The sequence below is a fragment of the Pseudopodoces humilis genome, chromosome 3 (assembly GCF_049639895.1).
Source record: "Pseudopodoces humilis isolate 2021_Gansu_Grassland_sample_001 chromosome 3, ASM4963989v1, whole genome shotgun sequence".
In the NCBI taxonomy this organism is placed as follows: Eukaryota; Metazoa; Chordata; class Aves; order Passeriformes; family Paridae; genus Pseudopodoces; species Pseudopodoces humilis.
Window position 1 is genome coordinate 96,867,512 of NC_142202.1, and position 14,249 is coordinate 96,881,760.

A 14,249-nucleotide genomic window follows, 5' to 3' on the forward strand; every position below is an offset into this window, starting at 1 on the left:
TAAAAGTAAGACTGATTAAATTAAATAAATTTTTTATAAAACTTTTTTTTTTTTTCAATTCTGTATTAGGTTGCTGTTTTGTCTACATAGTCTTCTAAAGCTACTTGAAAATTTCGGTTCTTACATGCCATCTGTTTAAGTGTTGCATCTTGTGGGAAGCTGTCCATGTTGCCCGTCATTTCACGTCTAGTCACGGTTATAAGGGACTGGGTTTCACTCTACTAATCACTCAATTAAAAGAAGTCAGAATGTTTCTTCCTCTTTTAGTGAAACAGGGACAAAGTTTCAGTTCATATAGCAAATTCCATCTTTTCTCCCTAAAACTAGTATTCAAAAAGCAGGGTAACTTTCCACATGGAATAATGGAGGAATTTAATTGGAAAAGTCTGGGGTAGTTTTCTGTTTTAGGGTTAGATTTCTGGCTAGTGTTAAGTTAAGACAGTTTTATTTAGGTTTCAAGCCATCTAATAGTAGTAGATCATAAATCACTGGTGTGGTTTTCTCTTCTGACTCTCTAATTAAAAAGCATTTCGGTGGTCAGAAGAAGGGACATGTGAACACACATGGAACAAATGGCATAAATGCCACATTAAAGACTGTCACTAGTCCTAAAAAATATTTTTGGGAATGAAGAAAGAGTACATAACTTTTTATGTTATACTAGCCATTTCATGTTTCTATGTGAGTATGGCAAGAGTTTAAATTGTTTTTCATCCAAGAAAGACAATTTTAAGATAACATAAAATTATGCAATGCATCCTGTCTGATGTGTCTGTCAGTTGTACTGTTATACACATATCTGACTTATAAACCTGTTATGCCAAATAATACTTTTTCTATTGCTATAGAAAAATTATATTTTGCTATCTTTTCTTGAAACCTGCAGAACTTCTGTTAGTTTAGGTTATTTGCTAATACCATTAGGCACCCTTTCTTTGGGATAATGGATTTGTCACTTTCAGGGTTAAGAGGTTTAAGTCTTTTCTGTAGTGTGTCAACTTATCAAATGGAAAAGATGTAATGCACTGAGTGTTACATTACAAATGTTCTTAAGCTTGAATGGAGTTAGCCTGAGCTCCTACAAAGTGAAGGACAACTTCTGCAACTATTGGTCCTCATAGAGTGGCTTCCAGCAAGGCAAGGCAGCTTTCTTACCCTGTGAGCTCAAGAACCACAGTAAAGTTCAAATGAAGATTAGAAGGATGAAAAGAGTAAAATGTAAGTCTGTGTTTAAAATGCTTATTGTCTTGGAAATGCATTTAAGTAAAAACAATATTGCAAAATAATTATCATAATTTATAGCTAAACAACTGAGTTCCTCAGGAAAGGTTAATGAGAAGTGGCTGCAAATGTTTAGTTAGCAGATAACTTTAGATAACTTAGTTCCTTGAGGAGGGAGAGTGAGCTTTGTAGTCTGCCACTAGTAGCTGCAGCCAGTTTTTTGTTCTCTCTTTCTGAATGAACAAAGAAAGTGCAGGATCGTTCTTTTCCTTGACTAGTGGTTGCATAGGTGGAGAGAGAAGTTTATAGGAAGTTCAAAATGAGATAGAGCTTCCATTAATTCATTTTAAATAACTTCATTTGTGAAAGTAACATGAATTGATATTTCAGGAATAAAGGTAATGGAATCTATGTTTTTGTATAAACATGAATACATATATATGAGCACATGCACATATATGTGTATGGATGCTAACTCTGATGCAGGGAGCACGGTGCCTGTGGAAATTGCAGGCCGCATAGCTTTCTCAGTCTTGCCTGAGAAAGTGGTCTGGGAATTCATAAGGAGGAATTAAAACAATCCTCAGAGATAGAAAACAGCCTTGCAGCTGCTGTTTGTCTGTTCCTTGTTTTCTTGCAAGAGAAAGTCGAGGGGTGGTGAACCCCACTGACCAATGATGGTGATGTGTTAGTTTACTAACCAATAAGAGTTTTCTGTACTTTTCACATATCGGTCTATAAAAAAGACCTGAGGTAATAAACCGGGAGAAACTTCTCCAGTTCTGACTCCACAAGAGAGTCTGTGTTGTTCTTTTCACCCTTCCCAATAGAGTGACATATGTGTATCATTGTTGAGGGTTAGGTGTCCTTTTTTTTTTTTTTTGTTTTGTTTTGTTTTGTTGTTCTGGCCTGCCCGTGGAATTTTTACCCATTAGCTGTGGAGACAACCTGACTGTGGGTATTTGGTGGGTGCTCAACAGAGGACAAAGAGTGGCCGGGCCCAGCGGGGGGAAGGGGCAGGAAAGGAGGGTGGGGACAGTTTTTGGCTGGCTTTCTTCGGCTTCGGGGGAGACATTAGTTTGCTGGGTCGCGGAGCTGCTGCGGTGGGGAGAAGAGAATTTTCGCCATCACCCAGATGGAGCTGCTTCTTCTTCTCCTTCTCCCCTCTTTGTTGGTGGCCTCACACCCCCTGTCCTGCCAGGACGTGTGGCAGTGCCAGGCACCGCCGCGGAGCTGCTGATACACCTCATCCACCAGCCCAGGATCTCAGCTCATCCCTGCTGATACACCTCAGCCACCAGCCCAGGATCTCAGCTCATCCCTGCTGATACACCTCAGCCACCAGCCCAGGATCTCAGCTCATCCCTGCTGATACACCTCATCCACCAACCCAGGATCTCAGCTCATCCCTGCTGATACACCTCATCCACCAGCCCAGGATCTCAGCTCATCCCTGCTGATACACCTCATCCACCAGCCCAGGATCTCAGCTCATCCCTGCTGTTCCAGCCGACTGTTCCTCGGAGCCCTGCAGGAGCACCGGGACTGCCCGCCCGAGGGGTTTGTGAAAACAAAACCTCTCCTCCATCCCTGTCAGCCGAGAAAGCTGTCCCGGGGTCCCTGGTTCTGTTTTCTTGTTAATGCTGTAGTTATTGTTGTTTGTTTGCCTGGTTATACTAGTAAAGAACTGTTATTCCTATTCCCAGATCTCTGCCTGAAAGCCCCTTGATTTCAAAATTATAATAATTTGGAGGGAGGGGGTCTACATTCTTTCATCCCAAGGGAGGCTCCTGCTCTCCCTAGCAGACACCTGTCTTCTAGAACCGAGACAATCATCATAATCAGAGATAACTACAGTTCTTTCAATATTTTATTGGAATTTCTTTGTCATGATGAGAAATATGAGAATATCCAAAGTGGCCTCAGCAATATTGATTTTACTTCATTGACGCTTCAATGCCATGCATAGTCTTTTCTTAAATAATCCCATATTTCACTTTCTCCCCTTCACAATATAGCCTTATTTTAGAACTGTTAGTACCTTTTTATCCTTTCTTCCTCATCAGGGAAAGACACACACTTTTTAACAGTTTCAAAGACTCCAGCAGATTTTATATATCCTCAATTGAACACACCTGGTTTCTTGAGATGGAACCAACCTGAAACTTAAAAAAATGTCTGTGGGTTTCCACTTCAGAGCGGAAAACCTTGGTACAAATTCATCAGTGACTTTAATTAGCCTTATAATATAAATCAAGGCAGGAAGCTTCAATATTTGGATGTGAAATATTAGTTGATGTCGTGTACAAACTAAAGATAAGACTCAGCCTAATTAAAAAATATAAATTACTGAAACAATTGGGATTTTGGTGGCTATTTTTGTTTGGAATTAAGAGCAGTAAGGATGTAGCCAGGATATTCTCATTTTCTTGAATACTTCTAGCCCTTAGAGTGTCTTATGCATATATGATGGAGATTCAGAGAGAGCAAATGGAGTATATGGGACTGAAATACTGCCTATTCTCTGGTTATAGTAATCTAAGATTTAACATAACTTCCTGTAGATGATGTCTCCTCAAAATATAAGGGGTAAAACATGAGCAACCTCTATTTCTAGTATCCCACAATATCCTGCTAGCTGCATGTTTCTTTTTACACGCCTAAATTACTTTATATTACATGACAATTGTCATGACACAGTAGTGTAATTGAAGCAATGTGCATAAAAAGGGGAGATTACAAACATTTCTATTATCTTTTAAAATAGTAGCACTTCAAAGTGATGAATTAAAGTATGTACATAATATTAAGACAGAACTGATGACAGAAGCTCATAAGGAGTCATTGTATACTAAACATTGTATTCAGTCTAAACAATCTCATATTCAAATGTGGCTACAAGTTCTAAATCTCCAGCTGTGAGATTAATATAGAAAAAGGACATAGGCATAGAAAAAGCTGCAAAATATACAACGAAAAAGTGTTTTTTTAAAATTCAGATAAGTATATTTTTGTTATCTAATTAATTTATTTATCTATAATGCATTGAGTAGGACTACATCAAATTTTTCAACCAAACTTTATTTATTTATTTATTTATTTATTTAATTTTTTATTTTAGTAGCTGTCTTTGCTAGTTTTGGTCATGATCAGGTCTATGCTTTGCCTCCAGTGGTGGCTATGAGCAGAGAGTGTACACATGCTTGATAGGGTTCTCCAGATCTCCTGGTGTTTGGAGGAAGGACTGCTGCCTTTTGATCAGCCTTGCTTCCTGGGTCTCATTTGCTGGCACTTTGTTCTCCAGCAGACTGTGAATGGTCAGCCCCACACACACACATCAGTCACAGTTTTGAAACCCTCTTTCACGGCCTCCTTAAAACTGCTTGTTCTCCAGATGGAAGAACCTTAAGTTACACAAAAATTCCTTGTGGAGAAATCATTCCTTGTGCTTGATTATCATTGGTCACACGGAGGGGCAGCTAAAGAGTCATAGATGATACTAAACCATAGGTATACAGATGGAAGATGCAAGGTGAAAAAAGGCTTCAAAATTAAAAAAGAAAAGTGATTCTCAATGCTGAGAAACCCATGTTAATAAACAGGTTTTTGAAGGCAGGGAATTAGAAAGACTTAAGCTGACAAGGGAACAGGAGAGAGGTGAGAGAAGGCAGATGACCAGGTTAGGCACAAAAGGAAACTGAGCTTAAAACACAATAAAAAAGCTGGAGAAAACAGGCAATCAGAAGAGAAATCTTTCAAGAAAATCTGTTTTGAATATTCAAATGTTCCACATTTGACCACACCCGTGACTCCTATACTCTGCTTATTCAAACTGTGCTCCTATACATTACTTATTCATTACTACAGCTCTTTCCTTAAGATGACTTTGTTCTTAAGACCACCATGATGAATATACCACACTCTAGTATATTAAACCATGAAGGACACTGTGCACTCTAAATTGAATGAGATTTTCAAATGAAAAGAAACATTTGAAATTTTATGTTAGCACCTCCCAGAACAAAAATTCAGTCAGACTCTGCAATACTTTGCTTTTTTACTTGCTGTGGTTATTCAGGCATAAGTTTGGGGTTATTTTTGCTTTAGGGAAGCCGGCAGGTTAATGCAATTTTTTTTTCAATTTCTTTTTTTGAAGAAGCCTTGCAGCTTTTCTTCAAGGCATTAATATTCTAGACTTGCTTGATCACTAAAATCTTATTTCATTCCCTATGAGGCCAGCTCACTATGTTTGTAGTCACAGTATAAGACAAGTGATATTGTAGGAGTTGCCCATATTTCCAGTTAGTGGAAGTGTTTTCCAAAATGAGATAATCTGGGTAGCACAAGGAGACTGTGATAAGTATTGAAGAAGTCATGTTTTGGACCTGACAGTTTCAAAAGTCTGTAGAGTGTATAGCACAACAAATGCTGGCACTGTCTTAAAGCTAAATTGAGGGTCTGGAAATTTGTTGTTATGAAGATTATGAAGATTTTGGTTTCAATACCCAGAAGCAAACTGTATATAGATTGTTCAATACTGAAGTGTCGCATAGAAAAGTGAGAAAAAAAAAAAGTGGATTCATTTACAGAAGATTTATTTGGTTTGTGTAATAGGGAGTGTAAAACAGTAAGAGCCTGGTTGCCTTGCTGTCACCTGCCTCCAGGGTACAATCAAACACTGCCTGTGAATCAATAGCCTAGGAAGATTTTTTTTATTTTTTTATATAGTTGGATTTTAACATGAGGCTGTAAGTTCCCCAGGTGGCAGGGTCATTTGGTCATTAGTGACTTTTCACAATAAACAGTTGTGATCCTGTGATATGACAACAGTAACTTACAAAGGATGATGAAGAAAAACAAAGAAATCCTAAAACCCAGAGCTCTTAAGACCTCCAAGAAAGTCCTATAAATCCTGAGAAACACAAGTCAAGAGCATGGCAACAGGAGAAAACAGTGAAGTAAAAGCCTATTATGTTATTCAGTTGCAGCCTAAGCTAGTTTACTTTATAAGGAACTTCCTTAAATTGCTTTTAATTTAAAACAGAGTCTGGTATCAATGCTCACATCACCCTGTGTGCTTCAGGCAAAGATTTAACTTTTACATTGTTGCTTTGTTCTCCTTTTTTCCTCTTAAAGCAAAGCCTCCAGATGATCTGAAGGGTGGATTCCAATGGGTACTGTGTTGCTAATTTATTAAATCTGTGCCTTTTAGAGATTATTTTGTTGAAATTAGTGTAAGCACTGGTGATGCAAGATAAGAAGAAAGAGCTTTACTCTATTTATGAATTTCTTCTGAAGTTTGAAAATCCTATTTAGAGACCAACTTTAGCATGATTTAAGACTTCCAGCAGTGTTCCTGGAAGCATAAATAAGTAAAGCTTGAAGTTGTGAAAGTGGGTGTATTTCAGCTTCCTACTTCTTTTTGTGAGTGTGGAATGCAAAAGTGGAACTCAGATTTGACTGAATTTAAATCTCTGGTGCTTGGCATTTGCTGACTGTGTGTCAACAGCATGACCACACTATAAAAGGAAATACTGAGAGGGAGAGAAAAAGAATCTTTGAAAGTGTATTGCTGTGAGGTTTACATCTTTAATAACCATTAAATAACAAAAAAATAATTATCCAGAGTTTTGCTGTTAAAATGAATATTTGTCTTATTTTTGTTATTTTTTCAGTAAAACAGTCAAGCATCAGCTAAACATTTTTAAAATCCTTTTGTGTTTGTCTAATGCCAGTTGTGAATTCTGTATAGCTTACCCTGCCTGGTAGCAACCCCTGAGTATCTCCGAACAGAACTTTATGGGCCAGTTACATTATAGAAGTAGTTAGCAAATGGTAAGTAGCACTAAAAGGCTGCATATCAATGTCACTTGTTATAAATGTATAAGAAGTATAAAAAGTATCAGAAGCATGTATAGGAAGCTTGAGCTGCTCTTTGATGATTCTATTACTTGGGAAGGGTATGAAGGAAAGCTGTTTTACCTTTTATTCAGCAGGTACCTTTCAGAAAAAAATATCCCTTTAAGAAATATGGAGAAAATCTGACTTTTATATATAGGTAGATAGATAGATAGATAGATAGATAGATAGATAGATAGATAGATAGATAGATTTTTTTTTTCTTATGAGTCCCTACTGGTTTTAGTAAAGTTTCAGCAAAAGTTAAATTTCAGGGTTTAGCCTGTGGCACAATGCACATAATCATAGTACAAGTGTGTTTTGTGTTCTGTTATGTCTTAGATTGTTCATTATAATGGTTTGCCTTACCCAAGGAAGTGATAAAAGGTTTAGCCGGTATTTACATTGGACACACTTCAGGAACATTTTAAACATTTGTTTAATTTTAAGAATGTTAATAAAGAAGGCCCAGATGAGCTCCTCAATCCAAGATGTTTTCATTCACTTCTTAGTTTTCTTCCACTGAGATTTGAAATACTCTATTCCTCAAAAATTTCAGGTTGAAGAAGTGTAAGAGCATGTAAAATGATGATATTTCTGACCAGACTAACCTTTCAGGACTTCAGCAAGATTTTACCAGTTCCAGTAATGATAAAATTTCTGAAACAGGGAAGACTTTCATTTATCCCAGGACACAGAAAAATCCTTAGGTTAATGTATTTATCTTGAAGCATCACCACTTTATTAGGTATTACTGGTTGTTTAGAGTAAATAACACTTCCTTTTGTAACTATTTATGTTCTTTGAAAAGTCCTCAGTCTGATACTGAAGAGATGTATTCAAATCCTGAGATTTTAATGGTGTAGCAAGTGAATCTTGCTGAATTATATTTGTAACATTTAAGAGAAAAGTAATGAAATATTAGATTGGTTTTATAAAATTCTGAATAAAGGGATATAAGAAGAGATGCTCTGGTTTAGAGTGGACCACTTAGCCAGTATTCTGTCTTGAAGAACATTAATGTCCTTCAATAAGGATGACAGTTAGAGGATGTGTGGCAAGCATCCATAATTCATCCCTAATGATTTCCTGACCTCCAGGCATTTTCAGCTCAGGAGATTTCCTGAGCTTCATGATGTTTATTTCTTTACAAACTTCCATTACATATATTTTAATAGAGTTTAAGAATTGAAAATGTCACCTCTGTTTTGGGTTTAAGTGACAAATTTTTAGTAGTAGAGGGATTTCATGGGTGGCTTCTGTGAGGGACCAGAAGCTGTACCCATGTCAAAGTCAGTTACAGCTGGCTCCAAAACAGACCCAACTGCTGCCCAAAACTGAGCTCATCAGCTGGCAGTGATGCTGGCAGTGCCTCCATTATTACATATTCAACATATATGTAACATACATGATGTTATTACTAGTTAACATTTTAGAAAGGGTAAAAACTGTTTTGCAGCAGTTACAAGAGAGAGAATGAAGTTAGTTTCATTCACAATAACTTGTATAGGCCTGTGTTTTGGATTCACTGTGCTGAAAACAGTGTTGATAATACAGGCATATTTTTGTTATTGCTGAGCAGCCTTTACATAGCATCAAGGCCTTTTCTGCTCCTCACCCCAGCAGTGAGGGGGCTGGGGATCCACAAAGAGTGGAAGGGAACACAGCCAGGACAGCTGAGCTCAGCTGACCCAAGGAATATCCCACACTACAAGGTATCATGCTCAGTGTGTAAACTTGGGGTAAGGAGAAGTAAGAAGGGGATGTTTGGAGTGATGGCATTTGTGTTCCCAGTCACTGCTCCATCGGATGGAGACCTGCTTTATTGGGCATGGTTGAACACATGCCTGTCCATGGGAAGTGGTGACTGGATTTCTTGTTTTGCTTTCTTGAATGTGCAGTTTATGCTTTACCTGTTAAACTCTCTGTATCTCAACCCACATTTTTTTTTTCCCTTTTAAGTGTTCCAATTCTCTCCCCCATCCCACTTGGGAGGAGGGAGCAAGCAGGTGTGTGGGGATGAGTTTCTGGCTGTGGTTAAACCATGAGAGTGAAAAAATAAGGGAGAAAAATAGGAGAAAAACAGCCCTTTAGACACCTTGGTAAGGGAAGAAGGAAGTGGAAGAGCTGTTCTAGGCACCACAGATTTCACACAGATCATGAAAAGGACCAGTCTGCTCCCATGCAGCCCATGGATAATCACATTAGAACAGGACCCCACACTGAAGCAGTGGATTTTCCTTGAAGAACTGCAGCCTGTGGAAAGAGTCCATGTTAGACTGACCCCGCTCTGGATCAGCAAAAAATTGTGAGGGAGGAAGAGCAGAGACAGTGTATTATGAACTGAGTGTAACTCCCGTTCCTCGTGCCCCTGAGCTGCTAAGGAAGGGAACAGATGGAGGATACAAGAGAGGAGGGCCTGGGAACAAGGGGAGGTGGGGTTGATAGAAAGTTTCTTTAGCTTTGGTTTGTTTCTTACTAATCTGTGCTATTTTTAGTTGACAATAAATGAAATTTACCTTCTCTCAGTTCAATCTCTTTTGTCCATGATGGTAATAGGTAAGTGATGTCCCTGTCCTTATCTTGACTCACAATTTTTTCCACCTTATTTTCTTCCCCCATACTGTTGAGTGAGGAAGGGGACTGAGAGACCATCTGGATAAGCACCTGGTGGCCAACTAATATTGAACAACCACAACCTCCCTCCTCTTTTCCTAGATTAAATAGGTTTACATCCATCATTATTTTATTGTGGGTTGTTATCAATGTTTTCTGAACTTTTCCACTTTTCTTAGTGCACGCTAACTGAAAGTTTTCCTGATGTGTCTTAGCAAGGATTTTGACTCCAAATAAATTTCCCTGACTTGATGAACAACTGTAGTTTTCACATTCATATTAGTGATGCACCCAAGGATTGGACTTGCTGTATTTGTCCTTACTTTTCTGTTTGTGGGTTAACAACAAACCTTCAAGTTCCTCTTTCCCCAAACAGGTGATATGTACCAGCCTAAGGTGTTGTTGTTAAAACATGAACTGAACCCTGAGAAATCTAGGTAGGTTCAATCTCAGTTTTACAACAAATCTTGCTATGTGAACTGGACAAGTGTTCTTGTTTGACTGATCTTTCTGCCTCAGTTCCCTTCCTATGTCTCTCAGTTTATTATGTTTGTTTAGTTTTCAGGCTTTGCAGATTGGGACTGAATGTGTATATACAATGTCTGGTGCAGGGCTGTGATTTAAGTTGTGTTCAGTACTACCAATAAAAATAAATCAGGTCATATTGGCTCCTTGGCATTCAGTGGAAAGGCTGGTGTTTCTGCTGTTGATGACTGAGAATAAAGGGATATACATCTATGGAATAATACTTTTCCACTATGCAAAACCACAGAAATAATTTGCATTTTATTTAGGATGTGTATTTCTAGAATAATAGTTTAAAAAAAAAAAAAAAGGTAGCACGATGTTTTATTTAGATTTGTTTAGACAGGCAGTAAATGAGAGATAATAGTGGTAACTGGACAGAATACTTCTTCAAAGTGCTATGCCAGCTATAACTAATTAAACCTCACAATAGACAAAATATGTTTTCTTGGAAGCAAATCAAGAGTATTTTGATAAGAATTAGATCAGAAGTAAAATAAATCACAGGTCAGATAGTTCTAACAAATACCTCATTCTTTCTCTTCTAATTTGGCTGTTTGACAAAAGCATTTCTTCTATAATGGAGGGAAAAATATTTGTGCATTTCTAACACTTTTTGAATCTAAATTTTTGATTGAAAAGTCATATTTTTCTTATGGTGTAAAATAAACCCTACAAGAACCTTCTCACATACATTAAGGTGCTAAAAATCAGAAAGGTAATAGTGGGTATCGTTATAGAGGTCTAAAGGTTCATTATGCAAATTGCGGCTAAGTCCATACCATGTTTGCTTGGACAGTACAAACCAGGAAAATTCACACCAACTTTGTAAGAACTCAGGCAGCAACAAAATGAAAGATCTCACCTTCATTAGGAAAATATATAACTTTATCCACAGATGAGGGGAAAATAATTTTAGATACAGATTTAACAAGAGCAAGAAAAGGACCCGAGGTAATTGCACATTTAACTGACAGACTTTGCTTAGGCTTGAACCTTCTGAAGATAATTTAAGCTACTGTTTTAATCAATAATCTTAATGTCAAGCAAGAAGCTGGATAGTACCAGGTTCTCAAGCTTTTTTACTTTCTTTTCGTCATGTGACTGCTCGAGGAAGCGTTTGTGAAACATCTCTCAGTTTTTGCAAAAGAGACCATAGTCTCTGAATTTAGTCAAGGTCTAACTAACCAGAAAGGCTTCAGACCTGAAAACTTAATTTGAAATTTTAAAAGTATATTAGAGGTACTTCCCTTAACCTTAATTTCTTAATTTCTTACTTTCTTACCTGGAAAAAGGTTGTGCCTATGAAGGTTTGTGTTTGTACAACTTTCAGTAGTCACCCTATTTTTACACTTTAAGGTATGAAGGAATCATACATCAAACTTACCAAAAGAGACCAAGACAGAGAAACCTGAAGAAAGAATGTTTCATAAGTGTAAATTCTTGTAGTCATTAATCTTATGAGAATGAACACAATGTGAGTATTCAGAACAACAAGATGGAATCTTTGAAAATATTTCTGTAATTGAAAGCTTTAAATATGGTGCAGTCACCATAAAATTCTACTTACCTTCCTGCATGTTAAAATTAATTTAAGATGGTCATTTATGGTACACATTAGCATTTCTGAATTATCCTGTTTTATGAGCAATTATAAACAGAAACTTTTATTTAAATTTAAGTGCACCCAATGTAACAGATCAACTTACTGTGATTTATTCACAGACTTGAGACACTTCCTCACTTGACAGAATTAATTTATGGCTCATTTAAACTGAGCTGATCTGATCAGGAGTATACACTGACCCTTTCCTCTTATTTCATTATTATCTTTTCTAAATCTTGAGAGTTTTTCTTTGTGAAAATGAGTACAATGCACATTGTCTGGCTGAAAAAACAGGCATATTCTCCCGTAATTGAGCATGAACATATATAAAGTCTAGTGACACTGCATTCTAGGTTTTTCCCAGTTTTGAGTAGACTTCTAGCATTCAGTTGCTTGCTAATAAATTTCAAATACATATGCAGTTCTTGTAACACTTAGAGGTTCCTATTTTTTATTCCAGAAATAAATTATCACTCTTTTCAGTGTTACCAATTTTCCTATTTTTAATAGTTGTAAAAATTTAAAACCAGAAGAAAACCAAACTACTTTATACTATTCAGATTATTCTCTAAAGTACAACCTAAGATTTTATTATTTTACACTTTGAGATTCCGTTTGGAGAAATGGTTGCCCACCAGTCTCTTGAAGGATTCCCCTCAACAATAAATCCTCAAAAGGCATCCCTTGGCTCCAAACTCCTTGTTGTCAACCCAAATGATTTTTTTAAATGACAAATAATTGTTTACTAATGCCGTCTCACAGTGAGCACTTTTCCAGAAATTCAAATGTCAGAGCTATACTAGAAAAAAAGAGTAGTTCTTCCACTGTGAAATACAGACAGTGACAATAGAGAATGTGAGATTCCTCTAAATAGACAATTTTAAAAAATTAGGTTTTTAAAAGATTTTCTTCAAAGGAACTTGTCCAGAATTTTTTACTGGTGAGTTTAGTTAATGTTGCATGAAGTACAAAGAAAATATCTCAGAAATCTATTTGACACAAATACTAAAATATATTCCGAACAGTCTATATAAGAAATGAGACAACAGATGGTATGGACAGAAAAGCAAAGATTATTTAAGCTTAATCAGTGTAACAGGTTAACTGCTACTCCACAAGTCATGGAAAAGAGGAGATGGAGGGAAGAATTTTTTTCAGGGTGGTAATGTAATACTGGAGATAATGATGGGATCTTCTCAATCACAAAGAGCAGAAACAGGTAAGTACTTGTTCAGACACCAGAAATAATCACACTATGGAGGCTAAAATTTCTGGTTGTCAGCCACGAGACTCAAAATTTTGACAATGGACACAAATATAGTGTGATGTGATATTTAGAAAAAAAGTTTCTGTGGGTTCTACTTTATTGTAAGGGATATTAGAAATTAACATATTATGCTCACTTCTAAAACATCTTTCTTATGATGAGGAAATTTCAGGTGTTCATGGCAGGCATTTCTTTCCATGGAAAGTTAAACAGTGAAACACACTTTGTGCTATATTTGGGGAGAATTTATCTGATAGGAAAAGAAAAAGAAATAGGCTAGGAATGCAAGGAGGCTTTCAACAAAATACTGCAATTAGCAGCTGCAAAGACTTGAATAACAAAAACCAATTCCAATAAATTAAATTCTAAGATTTTCTAAATTTTCCAGCTGTTGGTAAATTAAATAAATGAATGAAAGGGCTATCATATGCTTTAAGGAAGAAAACTCATATAAAGTCCTTACTCCTGAAAAGTCTCATGACATTATTTCCACTGTCTTCACATTGATTTGTCTTTTAAAATTCAGTGATTTTACATTTTGAAGTGTCTTGGGAATAAATTCTTCCTGATAAAATTTGCTTCTGATTTGAGGTAAGCACTTTTATGAATTGATATCTTGAATTTATGTTATATATTATTATATATTATTATATTTTTGTTCATATTATACCTGGAGAGGAGGTGAAGATGATGCCTAAAATATTTTTTTCTCTTTATTAGAGTTTAGTTTTTTGAAATTTCTCTCATGTTTAGAAAGTTCTAAGTCCATCAAGCCAACGTAGCTTCATCCTTTAGCACTGATATCTTAATTAGCTGGTTTGAATTCAGAATGCTTAGAACAAAACAGGAGGTGGGGAAACTACTAAACCACTAATTTGAATACATTAATTTTCCTACCCTGAAATGCAAGGGTCAGGCCATTACTGTAATTTTACGTTGCTGTATGTTGTTTGGAACAAAAGAATTGTATTAGTGTAGCACAGTTTGGCTGTTCCTACCTACTAGCTTACAATCTATTTTCATGTCCCTTTATCTTCAGATTAACACTCCATTTTATTGCATTTCTGGTCTAGTCAGAGCCACTGAATTTATGCAAGTTTATACTATGACTCAAAC